This window comes from Spermophilus citellus (genome assembly GCF_964194105.1).
Source record: "Spermophilus citellus genome assembly, chromosome: 8".
Taxonomy (NCBI): Eukaryota; Metazoa; Chordata; class Mammalia; order Rodentia; family Sciuridae; genus Spermophilus; species Spermophilus citellus.
The window spans coordinates 95,899,827-95,923,002 of NC_138189.1; the positions used below are offsets into that span (position 1 = coordinate 95,899,827).

Here is a 23,176-nt window from a genome sequence, read left to right on the forward strand (position 1 = left end):
AAAGATAGTTACGGCTTTCAAAATATATCTAAAAAACACTCTTGTAGGAAGACTGAGGACTTGATATCAAATATATTACCATCCCCAAACACTATAACTATACATCATTTTCTTCAATTAAAAAGCAACATGAAAATGCAATTGATTTACACATTTTTAATCAATGAGAAGCTAGTTATTGGAAATAATCTGAGTCTGGGAAGTGTTATATTGACTATTCTTGATTTAATTTGAGCCAAAGAAAATCACAATCTACAGGGGAAAAACTGTTTTTAAAAATCTTAGGTCCAGTTCTGATATTTAAGGAATTTGAAAGTTGTCAGTTGTTCCTAACAGAAGTAAAGGCTGAAAAATCAACAACACAACTTAGATCTATCAGGGAAGTGAGGTTACAGTGCAAACCACCATGCCTCAAAACTGGGAAAACAGACAGGCAGATACGTAATATCACAACCTACTGGAGCAGAAATTTCCATAGAAAGCAGACCGAAATCTTCACAAGAAGCAGAGGTATGCTAATTACACTGATTTCATCATTACACTATGTACGTGTATTGAAACATCATATGATACTCCACAAATATCAATTAAGCTTTAAAAACAAAGGTATGGTAGAAAAACTATAAATGACTTTCTGGAGGCAAATATGATCAGACATTAAACTACCAATTCAGTGAGGCTGAAGACCAGAGAATACAATGCAGAATAAAAGCAAAATAAAACAAACAAAAATATATACATAGGCAGCATATAAGTGTGCAGAAAATCAAATTTAAAGAAAAACTATTAAAAGAAGATGGAAGAAAATTCTTACCTATAGAAAAGCAAAAATAAGAATGATATCTGCATGGTCCTAAGGAACAATAAACACAAGGAAGAAGAGAGTGACAGTGAAATATTTAAAGTGTCAAGAGAAAAAAAAAACAACGTAGAATTCTGTGCACTATGAAATTACTTTTCCAGGCAAACTAAAGACCTGTCTTGCAAAAATTGTTAAAAGAAGATTTTCAGAAAGAAGTCAAATTATATTGGCCAAAGACTCAGTACTATGTAAAGAAGATTATTAGAAAAAGAATAAGTAACTGAATTTTTTTTTGAAAAATTACCATTCTTCTACTTAATTTACCGAACAGATAAGGTTAGTTAAAAGTAATAATAGCAACAATGTTTTCGGTTGTGAATGTTTATGTGTATAATAACTAATGTATATATGCTGATAAAACACATGACAACTGGGATATAAAGGAGAAATTAGGATCATTTTGTCTGTATAAATTACTTGCACTACTTCACACAGTTATAAGGTTTTTTGAAAGTAGACTTAGATTAGTTTTAAATGTGCAGGGGAAGCTGGATTAATCATTGAAAGCATCGAAGAAGAAGAAGAAGAAGAAGAAGAAGAAGAAGAAGAAGAAGAAGAAGAAGAAGAAGAAGAAGAAGAAGAAGAAGAAGAAGAAGAGGAGGAGGAGGAGGGGGAGGAGGAGGAGGAGGAGGAGGAGGAGGAGGAGGAGGAGGAGGAGGAGGAGGAGGAGGAGGAGGAGGAGGAGGAGGAGGAGGGGGGAGGAGGAGGAGGTGGAGGAGGAGGAGGAGGAGGAGGAGGAGGAGGAGGAGGAGGAGGAGGAGAAGAAGAAGAAGAAGAAGAAGAAGAAGAAGAAGAAGAAGAAGAAGAAGAAGAAGAAGAAGAAGAAGAAGAAGAAGAAGAATCACTGATGCTAAGAAACAAAAGTGAAGTCACCCAAAATGCTCATTAAAACCACAAAAGGCAGTAAAAGAGCAGAAGATGAATTAGAGTGAAAACCGTAAGTATGGCTATGGTTTACTTAAATTGAATGTATACATTAGAAAAGGAAGATATAAAATCAGTAATCTAAGTAATAGGGACCACAAATAAAAATAGTAACAAATATTGTAAATTTGAACTCAACTATATCAAGATCACTTAAAATACACCAACTTAAAGCACATATGCCCCAACTGTATGTTTTCTATAAGAAACTCAGTTTAATATAAAGATACATACAGATTAAAAACAAAGAGATGGAGAAAGATATACCATACTAAGGCCAATTAAAAGAAAGCAGGTATAGCTATACTAATTTCATGTAGAGCAAACTTCAGAGCAATGACAACTCTCCGGGATAAAGAGAGCCATCATTTAATGATGAAGAGGTTAATTTTTCAAGAAGATACAACAATCTTCAACGTATCTATGCCTAAAAACAGAGGATCAAATTGCATGAGACAAAAAGCTACAAGCAGAAAGAAATAAATGAAATCACTATACAGTTGGAATTTTTAATGTCCCTTCATCCATAATGGAACAGATGCAGAAGACCAAAAAAATGGTAAGGACATAGCTGAACTCAACAGTACCATTTATCAACTGGACAAAATTGTCGTCTATAGAGTAATCCAAAACAGAATAACACGTAGTCTTCTCAAACTCACATGGAATTCACTACGTAGGTCACAGTGGCTGTGAACCACAGATCCCAGTAAATCATGTTATCAGATATGACCAGATAGTTCATAAAACACTTCTTAACCAATTTAAAAGAATACAAATGACATAATGTCTGCTCTCACACCACAATGAATTAAACTAGGAATCAATAACAGAAAGCTAGAAAATACCAAATAACTTGTAAACAAAACATTTCTAAATAACAAATGGATCAATGAAGAAATCTTTAGAAAAATAAAATACATCTTCAACTGAGTTAAAATGAAAATGCAATTTTTGAAAATATGTGAGATACAATGAAGCTGTACTTTGGGATAAATTTATAGCATTGAGTGCATACATTAGAAAAGAAGGAAGATAGGAAATCAGTAATCTCAGCCTCCATTGTAGGAAACTCAAAAAAAAGAAGAGTAAATAATCAATAAAAAATTAAAAAAAAAAGAAGAGTAAGTAGAATTCAAAGAAAGTAGAAGAAAAATAAAAATTAGAGCAGACATTTGTAAAATTATAAACAAGAAATCAATAGAGAAAATCAACTAAATCTGAAAGTTGTTCTTTGAAAAGATCAGTAAAATCAATAAGCCTCTAGACAGAGTAAAAGAAAGAGAGCGAATACATTATTCATTAGAAATGCAAGATATGACAACACTACAGTTGCAAAGGACATTAAGAGTACAGATGATCCCTGAATTGTAATTTCCTGACTCTATGATGGTGTGAAAGTCATATGCATTTAGTAGACACCATACACTTGAATTTTGAATTTGGGTCTAATATGCACTAGGACAGTCTCTCACTATGGTGGGCAGTGGCAGTGAACCACAGACCCCAGGCAGTCATGGTATCATGAGAGTAAAAAACTGACACTCTGCAGTGTTTGTGTGGTGCTGTTATGATGTCTGGTACATTAAGAATGTTAATGCATTTTTGACTTAATGAGATTTGCAGCTAATAAGTTTGGATGCAAACCCATTATAAGTAAAAAAATCACCTGTATGATAAAAGAATAACCGACAAGCTTGACTTCGACACTCACAAACTTGAGTGTCTAGATGAAATGTACCATTTGCTTGTAAGACTCAATTTACCAAAATTCACACAGGATGAAATAGATATATTGAGTAGGTCTATGTCTATTAGAGAAATTAAATCATTAAATAATAAACTTCTAAACAGAAAACACCAGGGCCAGATGAGTTTACTGATGAAAACTTTTAAGGAATTTCTAATTCTCTACAATGTGTTTCAGAAAGTAGAAGCAGATGGAATACTTCCTATCATTTTCTATGAGCTCAATATTACCATAATATTAAATCATACATTACAAGAAACGTCTCCAGAACAATATCTTTCACAAAAATTGATGCAAAAATCTTCAGCAAAATATCAGTAAATTAAGTACAAAACTATATAAAAAGAATCACAAGTAGCTTTAATTTATCCCAGGTATGCAATACTAGTTCAACATCTGAAAATCAATTAATGGTGTCAATCATATCACCAGGCTAAAAAAGAAAAATAACATTAGTTTATCAGTAGTTGTGAAAAAAATCACAAAATCCACAATGAACTTGTGATGAAAATTCTCAGAAAATGACTAAAACTTGTTAAATTGAATTTTTCAAGGAATCAGTCCATTTCAACTTGAAAAAGAACACCTACTTGTATAAGCTCTCAGGGTAATTCAGTGCAATAAATATATGGATAAAAACCTCAGTTGGCCAAGCACAACTTAAATTTATTAAGACCAATTTTCTGCCATATATATAAGGTAAGGGCTTGATATAGTAATTTAAGTTCATTTCTAGGAAAAGCTTTTTTACAACTAAGCTTTTGGCATTATATTTCTATCCACCCTGCCTGTAATAGGTATAAACTATTAAAGTCACTCAGCAAGGCCTAGAAAGATTAAACCTAAGGTTTATAAAATACAAACCCACTTGGTCATATGCATTATGATCAGAAATAAAAAAATTATTCATGATTATAAATTATGCACTGCTGGAATATATAGAGCTAGGAGGATTGGATGGGTGATCCTTCCAATAATAAAGATAACAAGTCTAGAGATTAAGTACAGCCACAAACCATGCAGGAAACTTGAGGCCAAATGCCACTGGGAGAGTAACTAGAACAATACCCTCCAGGAGAATATTAATTTAGGATGCATATAAGCATTTGTAACCAGAGATGATAGAGAACCACTGTGAAAGCATAGAGAGAACAGATTATGAAGCCTATTCTGGCAATCTGATAGGAAAGAAAAGAATTTTTCTACTAGAGACTTCCTGTTGTAGTTCCAACATATAAAGAATTTGATAAATATCACTCTAGGCACAAACATGAAACGCCTGAAAGAAATTAAAACCATTGTGTTTTCTTGATCCTGTCAAACAAATAAAGTAGTAGGGAAAACCATCCCCCAAATCTGGAGAAACAGGTAAACCCAGAGTTCTATCTGACACCTGCTTACCTAGAACAGAAGCCAACAGAGTTGTAGACATGAGAAAATACTTAATGGTGATTTTGACGAATTGCTGGAGGCTGAATGTAGAATGACACAAGAAAGAAGTTTCTAAAGACTACAGTTTTAGTGGGATCTAAGAAACTGGTTCACCATGCAGTAGATACTCACTTAACTGAGTCCATGAGATGAATATATGCATAGACAACGTAGTATAAATTGGATTTATTTCATATATATTTAAGCAGCAAGGGACAAAAGGAACTGAGGATCCATTATGAGCTGAGTCTTAGAAAGCCAAAGCTAAGGAAAGTTGCCCAGATTGGACAGAAACTTACCAGTGCTCACTTATACCACAGCACAGGGATTTTGAAAGGGAGCCTGTCCTGAGTTACTGCAGGGATCCTGGAACTCACTGGCAAAACTTGGAAGAGCATCCTGCTTTCAGGTGAGAGGGAAACAAACTGGGGTTGACTTGTGCAGTTCCTTTCTAATTCAAGATGCTACATTCCCTCAGAGAGACAGGAACAAGCCCTGGGCTATTGGGGTAAGTTCTTCCTTGACTCTAGATATTATATTTCCAGCACATACCATGGTTATTCTTAAGAAGTATAAGCAAGGAAAGAAGGAGAGAACTAGGTCAGTCTCAAGGCCACCCAGAGGACTGCTCTGCAGGTCCCTACACTTCCATGGATTTTTACTTTTAGGAATCCCACCAAGTTTTAATGGGAAATTTCTCTCCTTGCTCTGCTGTGGAAGGAGAAGAGTAACCACGGGGGAAATAAAACCATGGGTTCTCCATAACAGAGACCTACACTTCAGGGGAACAGATTTTCCCAGAGTCTTCTCTCATCTGGGGCCAGATAATTTTCCTCATTCTAGCTCTCTCTTCCTGTCTCACCTCAGAGGGGGGACAGGAAGTAAGACACTTGTGAATGTCACACCCAGGACATAGGCCCACTAAAAGACTAGGACAGAATCATAAAATTTAGAGGGCACTTCCCCTCCACCATACCAGAACACCAACAAGTCTCCAGTGTAGTAGCAGAGAACCATACCTCAAGAGCTATAGGACTCAGACTCTGGATAAAGGAGACTTCTTAGGGAAGCTCACAGGTAATACAGGAGTCAAGCACAAGTGCACTAAAGGTAAACCTCTGGCACAAAAACATGAACGCAGTAAACATTAATAGAACCTAACTCATACTCATATTAACACAAATCTTCACAGTTAAATTCCATGAACTCATTACTAATTACTCAATGCAATAAGCCTAGTTTTCAGGAAAAAAAAAGCTAGAATCCATAACCCTCACACAAATTAAAAATAATTTGAAGAAATAAATCATCAGAGCCACACACAGGTATGATACTGATTTGAAGTTATCAGGTAGGGAATCTAAAATAGCTAGAATTTATATGTTAAAGGTTCTACCTGAAGAAGTTGTGCACATGAAAGAACTCATGGGTAATATGCACAGAATATGGAAACTATAAGAAAAAATCTTCATGCTTTGGGATATAACAATGGATTCTTTTGTTGAAAATATTTTTTTCTCAACAAAGGGCTTTATCAAGAAAGTGAAAAGATAAGCTATAGAATGGAAGAAAATATTTTTAAATCCTATCTGATAAAATTTAATATCCATGGTATATAAAGAACAGTTACTACTCAACAACAGAAAGAGCAACAACACAATTTCAAAATGAGCAAAGGACCTGAATAGTTATTCCTTCAAAGAAGTAGGGATGACCAACAGGTATGTGAAATGATGTTCAATACCACTGGTTATTATGGAAAGCAAATCAGATTAGGATAATTTTAAACAAAAACAATGGGAAACAACAGGTGTTGGCAAGAATGTGGAGAAATGGAAATGGGAACCATTGTACATTGTTGATAGGAATGTAAAATCAAGCAGCTGCTGTAGAAAGTTTGGCAGCTCTTCAAAAGTTCAAATATAGAATTATCTTATGATTCACAAATTCTACTATTAGCAATATACCCAAAATAATTAAAAGCATAATTTCACAAAGGAATTTGTAAATGAATGTTTATAGCAACATGTCTCATAAAACTAAAGTAAAAAAAAAACAAAATGTTCATCAACAGACTAGGAAAGAAACAATTTGTGTTAATACATACAATTAAATATCATTCAGCCATAAAAGTAACAAAGTACTGATATATGCTGCAATTTAGATGAACCTCAAAAACATTATACCAGGTGAAAGAAACAAAATACTAAAATTGCATATTCCATCATCCTTTAAAAAAAAACACTTTATCAGCTGTTGATGGACCTTTATTTATTTATATTTGGTGCTGAGAATCAAACCCAGTGCCTCACACGTGCTACAACCCCAGCCCCTCCATCATCCTTTTTATATGATATATCCAGCATAGGCAAATCCAGAGATAGAAAGAAGATCTGTGATTATTATGATGTGATTGGTAAGGGGAAATGGGGAGTGATAACTTAATGACTATGGAGTATTTTTCCAGGGATAGAAGTTTTGAAAATAGAGAGAGGTGTTTTTTGCACTACATCATAACTACACTAAATGCCACTGAACTGTACATTTCAAAATGGTTAATTATATGTTAAAGAATTTCATTTCAACAAATCCAAACACTAGATATCAAAAGAACAAGACAGAAACGAAGAACAACTATGACAAACTCATCAGCATACTGGACACAGATAAGAAAAAAAAAATTAGTTAACAGTAAGATGAGTCGACAAAACTTCTCAAATGGAAATGGAAGAGAAAAAAAGACATGAGGGAAAAAACAGAACAAAATATCTTAATAGGACAATTTCAAAGATATAACACATGTAATTAACATATCAGAAGAAAAAGAGAGAATACAGCCGAAAGATATTTAAGGTAATAAAAGCCAAGAATGTTCCAAAAGTAATAGCAGATGTCAAACTACATATCTAAGAATTTTGTAGAACATCAAATAGGAAAAACATTTAAAAAATCGTACATTTAGGCATACAGTATTCAAAATGCAGAAAACCCAAGACAATGAGCACATCTTAGAACAAGATGAAAAAGGAAAGCCAGATAAGCTTACCTATAGAGGAACAAAGATAAATATTATGAAGGGCGTCTCATAAGAAACCATACAAACAATAGAGTGTAGTAAATACTTTTAAGTATTGAAAGAGAAAACCACCATCCTAGAATTTTATATCCAATGAAATCATCCTTCAAAAGTGAATAAGAAATAAATCATTTCTCACACAAACAAAACCCAAGAAAATTAGCTGGCAGCAGGCCAGGCCTGAAAAAATAATAACAATCCTTCAGGTATGAAAATGATAATAAAAGTAATAAGTAAGTAAGTAATAAAAGAAAGAAAGTCACTGGAAAATAAATAATTGAAGATAAAATAAAATATTTTATTTTTCTTATTCCTAATTGATTTTAAAATGACTATAGTAATTATAGAAACAATGTATTTTGTGAATGCAGAGTATGTTTAAGTGAAATGAATTAATAGTACTATCATAACAGAAAAGAGAACTTGAAAATATTCTGTTTAAGGTGTACCCCACTCCCCACAGCTGCAAAGAACAGAATATTGCAATTTTAGGAGAAACCACAAAATTTACATGAACAGCAACATGTTGGACTTCATTTTTTGGTTCTTTACTCAAATGTCATGTGATTCTTTTTTTTTTTTTTTTTTTTTTGCAGGGGTTGGGGAGGATCCAGGATTGAAGTCAGGGGCACTGGACCACTGAGCCACTGAGCCACATCCCCAGTCCTGTTTTGTATTTTATTTAGAGACAGGGTCTCACTGAGTTGCTCAGTACCTCGCTTTTGCAGAGGCAAAAACTAAAGTAAAAAAAACTTTCAACTTGCCATCCTCCTGCCTCAGCCTCCCAAACCACTGGGATTACAGGAGTGCTTCACCGCATCCACCAGTCATTGTTATTCCTGAAATAATTCTGAACTATGCCAAATTCTCCTTGACTTTAGAATAGAAGCTTTCAGTGAATCTTGCAAAAGCAAAACTTCAGGAAGAGAAAGTTCAAAGTAATTGAAATAATCAGATCATGTTGCCAATTTCAAGGTAAAATTATTAGTACCCTCTTCCCAAAACTGATTAACTGATCAGTAAATATCTAGCATTGTGTTTGCCAAAAGTGAGAAGTAAAAAAACAAAGAAAGAAAGAAAATAGGAAAGAGAAAAAATATGACATTAAACCATATTTTTGTCTTTGAAGAATCTGATTTAGATGGGAAAACAAATATTGTGCCTTGTAGGAAATCTCCCTCAAAAAAGGGGGAGAGGCTTCTTCAGGGAATAAAGTTGGTGTTTAGCTGTCTTCATCCTTTGTACATAAGGCTGAGCTGCATTTAGGAGAAGGATACTGCCTTCTTGTTATCAAGGAAAGCTGAAGTAGAAAACTGCAAGATGAACTGCCACACGGATTTGTTTGCAAGAAAATCCCCCACCCCCAGGAGTAGAACAGGCAGCCATAACCTAATCTCAGGCTCTAAATGAAGGAGCTCACAGTTGGAAATAGACATTTTCTTTTATTTTTTTCCAATCTATAGTGAAAAGGGGGGATAAAATTGAGGAAAACCGCTCTCTAAAACTTCTAAGTTAAGGGCTGTTATCATGTTACTTCTGTCTCAATAGCTCTCCCAGCTCTTCATGATTACTGCAGGCACTGTTTTATCCAACTCTATCAAGCCCAGTTTTTGGTCAATCACAAAAAGACTGTGACAAAAGAAAATAATTTTTAAAAATAAAAATTACAAATGGCAAAATTATTCTTTTAATGCACAACCCTTATGTTGGTCTATGCCTCCATTTCCTGAGTAGGTCTCTTGTTTGGCGTTTTGTGCTACTTTTCTAGTATCAACCACACCCATAGTGCACATTTTACCATTTTGACCCTTGGAGGAGAGCCTAAACTTGAACACATTTACAAAGCAACCCAAATAAAGAATGCAAGTGAAAATTTTCATTTTCCCCACCTATATTTTTACCTATATTGCTATTATCTAATTCTGTATTGATGTTTTTCAAATATGACTCATATCTAATAAGTCCATCCAAAGCATTCAACTTGGGTTTGGGACATGTGCACACACACCTGTGTTGTATGCACAGACACATACATATACTTTCTGCTTCTGTGGATTGGTTCATATATCATGCACTATACTGATCAAAGAGAATTTGTTCTGCCTTCTTATAGAATTAACTATTAAACTATGAGTTAGTGGATGAGGCAATCTAAACTATGAGTAAGTGGATGAGGCAATCTGAATATTGCTTTGAATTTTTAAACTTTTATCAAAGAAATATGCAAAAATAATTTAAGAAGTCAAAAAAAATAAATAATTTTGCTTGCAAAAAATATTGGGGGACCCATTTTTATACCACTCAGTTGCCAACTCCACAAAGGCAACTCTTCATACCATTTTTAAAAAATTTATTTTAGCTGGGCATGGTGGCACATGCTGTAATCCCAGTGGCTCAGGAGGCTGAGGCAAGAGGATCATGAGTTCAAAGCCAGTTTCAGCAAAAGTAAGGTGCTAAGCAACTCAGTGAGACCCTGTTTCTAAATAAAATACAAAATAGGCTGGGAAGGTGGTTCAGTACCCTTGAGTTCAATCCCTGGTACCAGCTCCCCTGCAAAATTATTTTACCTATGGGGTTTGTAATGTGGACAATTAAATTACGCTTTAATTTTCTTCCACTACCATATTCTCAATTCTATACTCATACACTATTAATTTTCAATCCTCCCAATATATTCACTTTTGTGGTTGAATGAATATTCTACATATATACATTCTTATGCATTTGTAGATGAGATTTAGAATCTATGTAACACATATTTTCTTTTCTTGGATATCTTTGTGCTTTTCTTTGAGTTTACTATAGTCTAGATTTTTGTTTGCTTTGCCTTAATTTTCAAGTAGCAGCAACCTATGCCAATTTCTCACACTGAGCAGGGAAACTCTAATTGCAGGTAAACACATCTGACTTTCTGACTCTCGGTGTCCTTTTAGGTCTATCCCTCCTGAAACTCTATCCTGATTCTGTAGGCTCATGCACAGCTGCTGACTCAGAAATAATTTTCCACATCCTCTATACTAGACGTCCTTTTTGTCATGTCCCATTTCTTTCTTATATTTTACTGATTTTCATTTACTGAAGTTTTATATGTCTTCCATTAATTTTTTAACAGAAGCACATTAGGAAAATCATTATGAATTCTTCTTGTTTAAGAATGTCTCTCTTTGGGGTGCTGGGGTTGTGGCTCAGCAGTAGAGCGCTTGTCTCACACATGTGAGGCACTGGGTTCGATCCTCAGCACCTCATAAAAAAAAAATAAACAAAATGAAGGTATTGTGTCCATCTACAACTTAAAAAATGAAAAAAGAATGTCTCTCGTATTTGTATCTTCATGTCTCCGTTTACAATTTGGTTGGATGAAGCATCCAAGATTGAAATCATCTTTCAGCCTCAGAACTGCTATTTTAAAATCTAATGATACACTTATTTTCAAATCTGTCTGCATGTTTCTTCCCTCTGTGGAAGCCTCTGAGGACTAAAATTCTATGAAAGTGTGCCTTGATACATGTTCCTTGTCATTTATTGACCTCAACTGTTTTTTTTAAATATATATCTGATATCTACATTCATCTCTCCTGGTACTTGTTTTTTTGTGTGGTTTTTTTTGTTTTGTTTTGTTTTTTTGTTTTTGTATTTCAGGGTTATTTTCTCTCAGCTGTTTTCTAATTCCATTTTACCACAACTCTATTAGACAGAGACAGGAACCTCTGAATTAAACTTCTAATTTTCTACACCTGTTTCTACAATATTCTAACCTCTCATTGTGCTCTTCCTCTTTCTGTGCCAGTTTCTCTACCAACATTTCTTTTGGCTGTGTAAATTTAAAAAATGTTTATTATTCCCAGAAAGTTATTTTTTGATTGTACTCTATCCTAGTTCTATAGATTCCATGTCTTCTTACATCTCTCTAAATATTATCATGGATCATCAAATGTCTGATAATGGAATCGGTTGAAAAAATAACATGACACATGTCCTGAGTATATATTGATTCAATGTGTCTCATTTATTCATGTACTTAGATCTCACTAAATAAAATATATATGTATTTGAGTATGTGTGCATCTACTTATATTCATACATGAAAATAATACTGTTTTCTAAACATATAGTGGATGAACTGAATAGTCTGTATTTGCAAAAGATTTTTGTTGGACTCCTTTAATTTAAAAAATATAATCTTTTTGAAAACAACTTGCAAATTACAAGACTTAATGCAATATTTCAACAATGCAATGTTAAAGTTAACAATTTTGTCTATGTAATATTAGGAGGAGTTGCATCGTATTTTATTCTCACAAGATCTGTGACTGTTTGTAGTATTTGTGGGTGGGTTTTGGTGATAAGATTAGAACATTCTCTAGGTAAGTCAAAATGAATATCAAGTAACATGTCTGTCTGTTGTAAATGATTACAACCAAAAGAATTTATTTTCTTCATTGACAATTAGATTAGAACTTATATTTTATACATATAACTACTAGTAATTATACGATTATCTATTAAACCTTTGGAACTCATTCTGCAGGTTCCAATAAACAACTAAAAGGAAGTTTTATCAAGTTAAGCTCGTGGAGGGAAAGCTTCTAGTACCAGGAGTATTTTGAATAGATTTTATGTACTACTTAGAAACATTACAGACTATGAAAATGTCATTTACTATTACTGAGTAGAGAAGTTCTACATATATTTAAATGAACATTTTCTTTGGCAATTATTTGAATATCATATATCATAATAAATTTGGTCAACTTCTTTTGAAGTCAAAACTTCTTTTGACAGTATAAAAATATATTGTTGTCCATAAAATAATAAAGCATAACATATTTATTATTTTAAACACTTAATAAATAGAAAGAATAAAATATCATAAATAGATACAAAATTAAATTTATGTATCTTTATGTTTGTATATGTGTATTTTCATGTGTGTGTGTGCGAGACTGTAGAGTAGTAACAACTCAACCCACAATCCTAAATAATGCTCAGATGCCTCTAAATGTTCTTTTGATGTTTGGATTTAAACTATATTTAGAATAAGCGTCGAGTGTTTTGATTTAAAAATTATTTGAATTTTTGGAATATAGACGGAATAATTATTTTCAGTTAGAACTCTCTTTTTTCTTTTATGAAATCATAGTTTATATTTTAAATTTTTAAAAGTAGCCCCAATATTAAATTATCAATCTTTTACCATAAATTGTTTAAATAATTTATGCTTCATTCTTACCATAATTTCTAATAAATCAAACATTCCTCTCTTTCATTTAACACTATGCCTTTAGTCTTCCTAAAAATGTGTGTAGGTTATTAATGTTTTTCTTCTAAATTTGAATTCCATATTACACCAATGGCATTGGCTCATATATTTAGGATAAAGCACAATAAATGCAATATAGAGAGAGTACAACGTTCTACTTTCATAGAGCAGTCCAGAACACATCAATAATTTTGCTCTTAACTTTTTCATTAAAAAAATAACATTAAAAATAAATTAGATTTACTATTGATAAAAATATGAGTTTAAAATCAAAATTAAGTCTAAATTTTAGATTGTATATAATAAATTGTTTGTAAAACTCACAATGCTAACATTTTGTCTCCATCTTTCTATTTTTATCATAAACCTAATTTGAATGTTACTGTACTTGTTTCTTTTTATACTTGAAATTAAATAATATAGTAGGTGAACAAGGAAAGGAAAATACAGAAATATTATTCAAAAGAGTAATTCCTCAATATTTCAATGACTTTTCAGTAGACTACCCTTCTGATAAATGTTCCTGTTCATACACTGTGAACACATGAAATTACACCCTAACCAATGTAGCTTTCACTTGCAGAAGAAGTAAGGAAGATAAATACATCAAAATACTATGTAAAATTAGAGTGCTATGAGCTGATGACTGTAAGTGGGCTGTTCTAACAATTGACCTTGGCTCTGTTTTAAAGTAACTTTCTCACAATGAATCCCATTATTGTAAAAACCTATATGATAAACGTGTGAAGCCTGCTCATTGTCAGTCCTCCCCCATCAGTCCTCCTCCATCAGAGGTCCCTGCACCATGGGTCCCATTTTTCTATAATAAATAAATAAATAGAGTGCTCAAGATTTTCATCAGTGAAAAAACTAATGAATGGCTTAAGAGGTTATTCCCTAAGTCTTTAAAACACCAAGACTGTATCATAAAGAGTGATTTTTATTATTTCAGTAACATAGGGAAGCAGCAGCTCTTCCTTACTTCCAGAAAACAGGGGGAAAGGATTCATTACTCATCACATTCAATGCCCCAAGAAAGAACACAAGTTTCCAAAGCTATGTGATGTGCCTAAGAGATCAATGAATTGTGAAGGGATCCAGAATATCATTTACACTTTGTGGTGTTCCACAGTCAGGTTGATTTGCTTCTGAAATAGTATCTTATAAGGTTCTATGCTGTCAGCTTGCACCATGGTGCCCAATCCCAAATTGCTTTCACAAATCTAAAACAAAATATAAATCAGTCTTCACGACAGAACTTTGACTTGCACAATACTAGAATTTCAGAGCTAATCCTTTTCTAAAAACAAACTTCAGCTCTTTAAAAAACCCAAGGAGATGACAACTTAATCTGGTATGAAGGTGGCGCAAATGAGAGGAAAAGGGGAGAGAATGACTCTATCTCTACTTTAGTTGAAGCAATGATATAAATTTTAAAAAGTGGTAACAATGCAAGTATTATTAATAACTCCAGTGGCTTCAGCAAAGGATGTACAGTATAGTGTATATGTAATTACAGTCTCTGTATTAATTTGGTCAGTTAGCCTGACATTTTTTGAATCCCAGTAATCTGGTTGATTTTTTCTTTTAATTGACTAGTATCTTGTTTCAGAGAAACTATCTATATTGAAAGCTCCAAATAAAGCAAAAGTTACAACAAAAATTTTGAAGTACAATTTCAACTTATATTACAATATCCTAAAATTTCCAACTATTAAATGTATTGATTTTGATTATGAATGTTTGAAATAAATTAACAAGTTGATTAAAAATGTACTGAAGAAGGTAAGAGGATCACAGCAGCTTCGAATACAAGCTAAGCTCTGCAATTTATTGTTTCTGCCTCAGCTTTCTTTCTTTCCTTCCTCCTCCTCCTCTTCTTTCTCCTCCTCCTCATCCTCCTTATCCTCCTTCTTCTTTTTTTAAAACAGTTCTGGGAATCAAACTCAGGGCTCTGCAAGTGCTCTATCACTGACCCACAGCCCCAGTCCTGCCTCTGTTATCTAAAAAATAAGATGAACATAATAACACACACTTGATTGGGGCTTTTGTCAGAACATAAGGCAATTAGTTGAACATCTACCACATCACACCGTGTGATAGTATTGCTTGCTATTTGTTCACAAAGTTTATTATCATTGATCATTCTCTGTGACATAAAGCGTATTCTAATAAGTGGCTTAAAAAGAAAAGACTATGACAGTAATGATCCATTCTTTTGTAAATGTTATTATCTACCCACTTCCACAAACTTGTTTAAAATGAAGTCAAATTATAATCAAAATATGATATTTCATATTTTCCATGTGTGGACTAGCATATGTAATACAGGTGTCTCAGTCTGTTCCTGCTGCTATAACAAAATACCACAAAGTGGGTAACTTGTAAATAATAGTCATTTGTTTCTCACAGTTTGGAGGCCAGGAGATCCAAGATCAAGGCATCAGCAGGTTTGGTGTTGGGGGAAGGCTCACTCTCTGCTTCCAGGATGGGGTTTTGTGGCTGTGTCCTCACTGGGCAGGTGGCAAACATTATTCTTACATGGAGGAAGGACCAGAAGAGACAAATTTATTCATTCAAGCTCTTTTACAAGGCACTAAACCCAACCCTGAGAGCAACCTCCTGCCATAACCACCTTGTAAAGGCCTCACCTCTTTAAAATGCTACATTGAGAATTAATTTTCCTGCATGAATTTTGGAAGAGACACAAAAGTTCAAACCATGGAAATAGACTTTAAAATCAGACAGACCTGATTTAAAACTCCAGCCTTGACACTTGGTAACTACTGCAGAGGGATCAATTTTACCATACAAATGGCCCCTAGATCTCAGTGACTTACAACAGCATGGGTTCATGTCTTGTTTTAACGATACACACGTGTCCAGGTTCTTTTCATTTTGGGACCCAGGTTCACAGAGCTTCCTTTACTGAGAACATTGCCAGTCACTCTGGCTAAGTGAAAGAAGCATGGCTGAGCAAGAAGCAGCTAAGAAACATTCAACTCAAAAGGACCCATTCTGAGGACATCACACGGCACACCTGAATTCAACTAGATAAGGAGGGGACATTGAGTCTGTTCCCTCTATGTCTTCCACCATGCAAGAACGTAGCATTTACCTCCATTGCTGAACACTAAATCTGTACACACCTTCCTCCTGGACTTCCCAGCCTCCAAACTGTGAGAAACAGATATCTATTATTTACAAGTTTTCCAGGAATTGAATTCATCGAAATACCTGTGTGATCCTGAACTAGGCAGTTATTTTCTTGGTTTCACTTTCTGTGTCTCTATACATTGAAGTAATAAGACTAACCCAGAAGATGTACAAAATATGCAGTGTCTAGCACATAACTGAACTATATTCAGTAAGTGTTTCTTTTTTTCCTGGCCCTTGTTTTACTTCTAAGTTTGGTCAGTGGCTCTGGGCACATAATTTAAGATCTTTAACCAGTCTTCTCATTGATTCAAAGAAGTTATGCAATATATATTTTCTCCAGTTTCTGAAAACTCTGTAGTTCTACTATTCTATGAATTGTGAACTACATGGAGTATGCTGAAATGATAGTTGAGGACATTTTACACAGAATCTTCCCTTGTAAAGGTTGGTTTTGGACTTTTAAGGTAAGAATAGCAATACTGAAAGGCTTCAGAGCCTTTATGACTTCTAGTTTATATTGTGGTAGGCTGTAAATATGCCTGTATCCCAATCCTGGAACCCCTACCTGTTACTCAAAAGGGCAAAGGGGAGTTTTGCAGGTGGCTAAAGAATTTGAGATGGGGAGATGCATTATTTGGATGAAACTGATATAATCATAAAGTTCTTAAAATAGGGATTAGAAAGAATCAGAGAAGCAGCTGTGACGACAGGTTCAAGAGTGCAGTGATATGCTCATGAGACAAGAAGTAACCTGTCCACCAACATGTCCACAGTAACTTATCCTTCTGGAAGCTGAAAGAAGTGAGGAAACAGACTTTTGCCTGGAGCCTCCAGAAGGATCTAGCCTTGCACACACCTTGATTTTAGCACCTCACATTCATTTCAGACTTGTGTCTGAAATTTGTGTCATTTTAAGCTACTAAATTTGTGCCAATTTGTTATAGCAGTTAGTAGGAAACTAATACATATGCCAAATGGGAGAATAAATTTTTTTTAAACTTGAAGATACCTGTATCATTTCAAAGAGTGAAGACTTTAATAAACTTTTAAAATAGATATACTTTGGAAGAACAAAAAATGTGTATTTTAAAATTGGTTGCTTGTTAAATTTTAAAGATTTTACTTACTTTATTCACTTAGGAATGGAAGTAGAAATCAAAGAAACCAAAGATTAACCTCTAATGCAATTTTAGCCATGATCTTGTATAATGTATTTAATCTTCGAGTTTCTTATTTTCATTTCTTTATTCCCATGCTGATATTAAGTCAAATATTAGAAAACTCCCGATGAAGGATACTGTCACACTTCCAAAAGATTATGACTGAAAGAGCCATATATAAAATCAACAAGCCACCAAATATTTCACCAACCTGACCACAAATACCAAGACTGTTTCCATCTCCCACAGTCCTTCTACCATTCTCCATCTCCTCAGTCAAGGAAAACATGTCTGGACCACATACACTCCAAGTGTAACTATACATAATGATTCCCACAAAATTCCCCCAAAAGAAGGAGGAACATGACCCTACCTATTAAAATCCCATCTGCCTTACCTGATTATATTTTCTCTTAACCAATAGGGCCAATTTTAAAAATCCACAAGTATTTAAATTTTCTTAGCCAAACAGTATGCTGTTATGAAGATGTAATTTTTAATAATTTTTATTAAAATAACTTTCTAGAACTAAGAATATAGATTCACATAAACTGATCAAAAATTATCAATGTATTTGTTCTCTAACACTATAACAAATTACTATAAATTTATTCACTTAAAAGAACACAATTTATTCCCTTACAATTCAGTAGGTCAAAAGTTTATCATGGGTCTCCCTGGGCTAAAGGAAAGTGTTGTTGGGTTCTTTATAGAGGCTCCAGAGGAGAATCTGTTTTCTTGCCCTTTTTACCTTCCAGAGGCCACTTGTAGACTTTAGCTCAGGACCTGGTCTTCCATCTTTGAAGTCAGCCATGTCACCTCTTTCTGAAAATGTCTTTCATTGTCACATCTCGTTAAATACAGATAGGAAAACTTCTCTACCTCTAAAGGAATCGTGTAATTAGATTGGAGCCACCAGATATCTCAGGGTGATCACCCCATCTCAAAAATCTGTATCCTAAATCACATCTGCAGTCTCTTTAGCTATGTAAGGTAACATATTCACAGTTTCATGGATTACAGAGTGGGAATCCTCAGGAACTACTATTCTACCTACCACACACAAGAACACACACACACACAGAAGTGAAATTGAACTCCGTGGGAGACTAGTGTAAGTAGAAACATGATGACCAAAACACCAGTCAATTGAGCCAAATTATAAGAAAGAACATATACACCAGTTATTTTGTGTTATCTGATTAAATAAAACAAGCAAGTGTTTCCTACCAGAATTGGCTTCAGTTGGTTCTTTACACAGCTACCTTACGTTCTCTGTACTTTAAATGTGTGACGAGGAAGGTGGAGAGATTGAGAAAAGAATTGGAATCAAAACTAAAAGAATATCATTATGAATTCTGAATTCCCCAATCTTGAGAAGGATAGACATCATTGAGAAGCAAGGTGAATGATTTGAAATGTTGTCATAAACATACTCGAATGCCTGGAGCTTCCTCCACTCATTCAATTAACAGAAATATTTTGTCCCTGAGATGCTTCAGGACTTGGATAAGGTACTACAAAGAGATGGATGAGCAAGGCGGAAATTGTCCTTGTCTTCATGTTACACATAGTTTAGCAGGGAAGGCACATGTTAAAGTCATGATATCCACACAATGAGATATTGGGCTGAGCCCATGAATAGGCAAAAGCTCTAAGTGGACATATAAAGACATAAAAGTGAAGAAAAAGCATTTTTTGAGTGATCTCTTTGTGACAAATAATAAACTTCTTTAATTCAAATTAATAATAGTGATCCAAAAATGTTGATAATGACTGATGGTGGAGAGATTTGACTTCTTGAAAGCAGATCTATACTAAATTCATCTCAGGAGCACAACTAAAACACAGTAACTTTAGCTAAAAAGCATCAAATGATGTTAAATGTATGCCAACATGAAATTACTTTTAAAGTATAGTATTTGTTACGATCAAGTAGTACTTTAGCCAAGACTAATACTGGGCCTTGAGGTATGGAAACTGCTCTCAGTTCTGTGGTATGCCATGGTTTCTGTCCTGTCCGTCATGTGGCATACCACCAATTAGAATGACTGTACATACTGCTGCCAATATAGCTAGTCATGTCTTTACATTAAATCATAACCCTCTACTTTGCATTGGCAGTATAACATGAAAGAGCAAAAGAAAATGTTGGAAAGTTCCTTTTGGTACACATAGACATTTCTACAAATCAAAACAATGTTTAAAGTTTCTCTCACGATTCCACCAAACTTCTTACCCGAAAGTACATACTTGGAATAACAATTTAATATCACTGTATCAATGTTTCTCTCTCTCTCTCTCTCTCTCTCTCTCTCTCTCTCTCTCCCTCCCTCCACCCCCCCACCCTTTTCTTTTGTTTGTATATGCCTGTGTGTTTGTGAGATAAGTTATGATACACTGTTTTGTATCTTGTTTATTGTTGTTTTTAAAATTTGTGGACCACTTTTTTACACTGTAGATTTTACTTTGGAAACTCCGATCATAAATTGACAGTAAAATATTCTAACATCAAAATTAAACTATAAGTTGACTGTAAAACACTCCAACAACCAGATTTAACCATAAGTTATTTAATTTTCCTTTCTTTGTGGAAGTTACTTAGTACTATTTATTATTAAGTAAAGCTGTGATGAACGCTGCTTTACTTAGTTTTGTGTGTGTGTGTGTGTGTGTGTGTGTGTATTCTTATGATAAATTCTAGAAATGTAGTTATGAGTCTAAAGGTATGAATATTGTATTGCTCTTTATACAAAATGTTCTCCAGGAAATCTATACCAATATTTGTTCTTAGCTTATATGTCACAGCACCCTTTACAATATGAAATTTTCACAGTTATTTTATTTGTCAATCTTTAATTTTTGCTGTTTAATGGAAAATACAAATGCACCAACTCCAAGACGACCTGCAAGGATTCCTGTTTTCTGCTATTCATATCCTTGCCTGATTCCTTCCCCTTGAGTTCTTCTGGATTCCTGTTCTGTCTGCTTTGTGCTGCTATAAAAAAAATACTACAAACTGTGTGACTTATAAAGAATAGAAATTTATTTTTCACAGTTCTGGAGCCCAGGAAACCCAAGATGGTGTCTTGAATATTATATTCTACACATGATGAGGAGCAAAGTTCTTTGTTTCCATGGCAGCAGAGAGGAAGAGAACAAATACACTTCCATAAGCCCTTTTTCTAGCAGCATTAACCCATTCATAAAGGCAGAATCCTCATGACCTAAACACCTCCCATTATACTCCACCTCTCAACACTGTTGCCTTGGAGACCTAGTTTCAATCTGCATTTTGGTGGGGAAAACAACATTCAAACAATAGCAATTCCTGATTTGCTTCTTTTGAACAGAATACTGCAGAAACAACAATGGGATGTTACTTCCAAAATTAGGTTAAAAAAAGACAGTGGCTTCCCAAGTAGGTGCTTGTTTTCTCTGTCTCGCTCCCATTCTAAACTCCGAGGAAAGCTGCCATTGTAATAAGCCCTGTGAAAAGCCATACGTGGCAAGCAACTGATATCTCTTGCCAACAGCTAGCAAGAGTCAGCTGAATGATATCAAAATCAGATCTCAGCCCAGTCAAACCTTGAGGTGATTCCAGCTTAGCTGGGTATCTCCATCACAGCCTAGTGAGAACAAAATAAGCCATGCCTGGATTCCTCACCTACAGAAAATATGAGGTTATTAATGTTTGTTACTTAAGCCACTAGGTTTGGGGGAGTTTATTACATATGAAACGTACAAGTAATGCAGAAGGTTAATGGTTACCTTATAACTATTTTAATTTTGATGGAGTCATGTCATTTACATAGATGGTGGTATGTTTCGGTGACTTACCCTTCTTTATACATTTCTGCTAATTTCTTATAGTGATTATCTCCTTTTATTTTAAAGAGTTTTTTTATATGTTAAAATTATACTGGCTTCACTGTCATGCATAATTATTAATATTTTTCCATCGTATTATTTACCTGTTTCTTACAATGGTGTTATAACAAGAATAATTTTTAAAACTATGATTGAAATTCTTTCTTTTTTATTTTTCAATAGAAACATCATTTCTTAGAAAACATGAAAAAACTCTAATTAGTAATTAATATTCCATATTTATTTTATATCCTGCCACTTAATGCCTCTCTTAGTTCTAATAGTTTATCAGCAGACCCTCTTGGGTATTCTAGAAAAACAATCACATAATCTGCTAATAATGATGAATTTGCATTCTTCCTGAGAGTTATAAGTTTTATATATGCCTTTGTCTTATTTTCTTGGCAAGAACTTTCAGAAGAAATTAAGTCATGAATAGTATTAATGATCACAGTTGTTCCTCATGTCTTTATTTAAGGGATTGGTCATAGTAGATCAACTTTAAGTGAAATCATTTATATAATCATATATTATATGAAAAGAGGTATAAGATAATATTTTTTAAAACAGATAATAGTTTTATATTCACTTAGCTGTTTTTTATTCCTAAGACACTAATAATTTCTATTTGTTTTACATATTGAATCAATGAAGTGTTAGGTGATACCTCTCCTTTGTGAAATGTACTGATGAGTTACAATAACTTCTGCTATGGCAAGCATTCTATGAATATATTGGGTCCTGATAGTTGCTTTTTATAAATGTCTACTCCCTGTAATTATAAGGTTTCATGAGTAACCCCTCTTTCTCTGTGTATGGGGATTTAATTGTTTTAGGTGAGCAATGACTATTTTTAAACATGAGAAATCATATTGCACATTTATGCTACTTTGATGGGCTAATTAGTCTTTCATCCAAACCCAAGGGACAATCCAAACAATCAAGAGGATCATATAAAACATACCTGTGGAGAGCCAACACTGCCCTTGGTGCATTTGATTGACTGTTCTCAAGTATTATATAGTTGTTCCTGCCCATGACATCCCATCCTTACTTGCCATCCAACCTTTCCTCAAAGGCTGTAGTTGCTGTTGCTGGTGAATCCCGATTGATGGGCCTATCCTTATCCTTATCCATATTCTATAAGTTTTCTCTCCTTTGTATCTTTTACCTTTCTCTTCTTGTCTGAGGATCTTTTAACTTCACGTTCATTTCCTTTTCTTCCTCTGAAAAATTATTTCCTCCAGGTATCTTCTAGTAAATACATTTATATTAAAATGTAAATGAATAACAAAAACTTTTCAAAAAATTTTAAGTATAACTTGGAATATTTACAATTAAGTGGTGTTTGAAAATTAAGGAGGAAAAAGTGTGTTTTTGTACAAACCAAGTAACTAAGACCGTTACACACACTGAATATCAGACTTATTTTGTCAACCAACTCACAATGCAAGGCCAAGCAAATACACATCATTTGTACATAGTAGAACACACAATAATAGCACAGTTCTTAGTCTTAAACGCATAATCAAGTGACAAAAGGCAATTTTTCTCTTTGCTATTATTCTTCCTTACAAGAATATGAGTGTATTATTATGAATATCAAGAGACATGAGTTTCCCTTCATTTCCTGAAAGATAAAGACATTCTTCAAACTCAAGAGAGCAACTGGGCATGGTGGTGC

The 23,176-nt window shown here is 34.0% G+C and overlaps 1 protein-coding gene across 14 annotated transcripts in view; it reads left to right on the top strand.

The window, feature by feature from the left end:
- The window catches only part of LOC308655106 (uncharacterized protein), a 413,636-nt gene that overhangs the window by 72,548 nt on the left and 317,912 nt on the right, over positions 1-23,176 (top strand). For 5 of the 14 annotated variants that reach the window (XR_014023381.1, XR_014023382.1, XR_014023383.1 and 2 more), the window contains exon 3: positions 5,288-5,376. The exons of 8 other annotated variants lie outside the window; for them this stretch is intronic. The gene's annotated coding sequence lies outside the window, so the exon portion shown is untranslated. Of the gene's footprint in view, positions 1-5,287; positions 5,377-8,639; positions 10,466-23,176 lie in introns of those variants that run through there. One more of the 14 variants, XR_014023386.1, reaches the window with a different exon arrangement.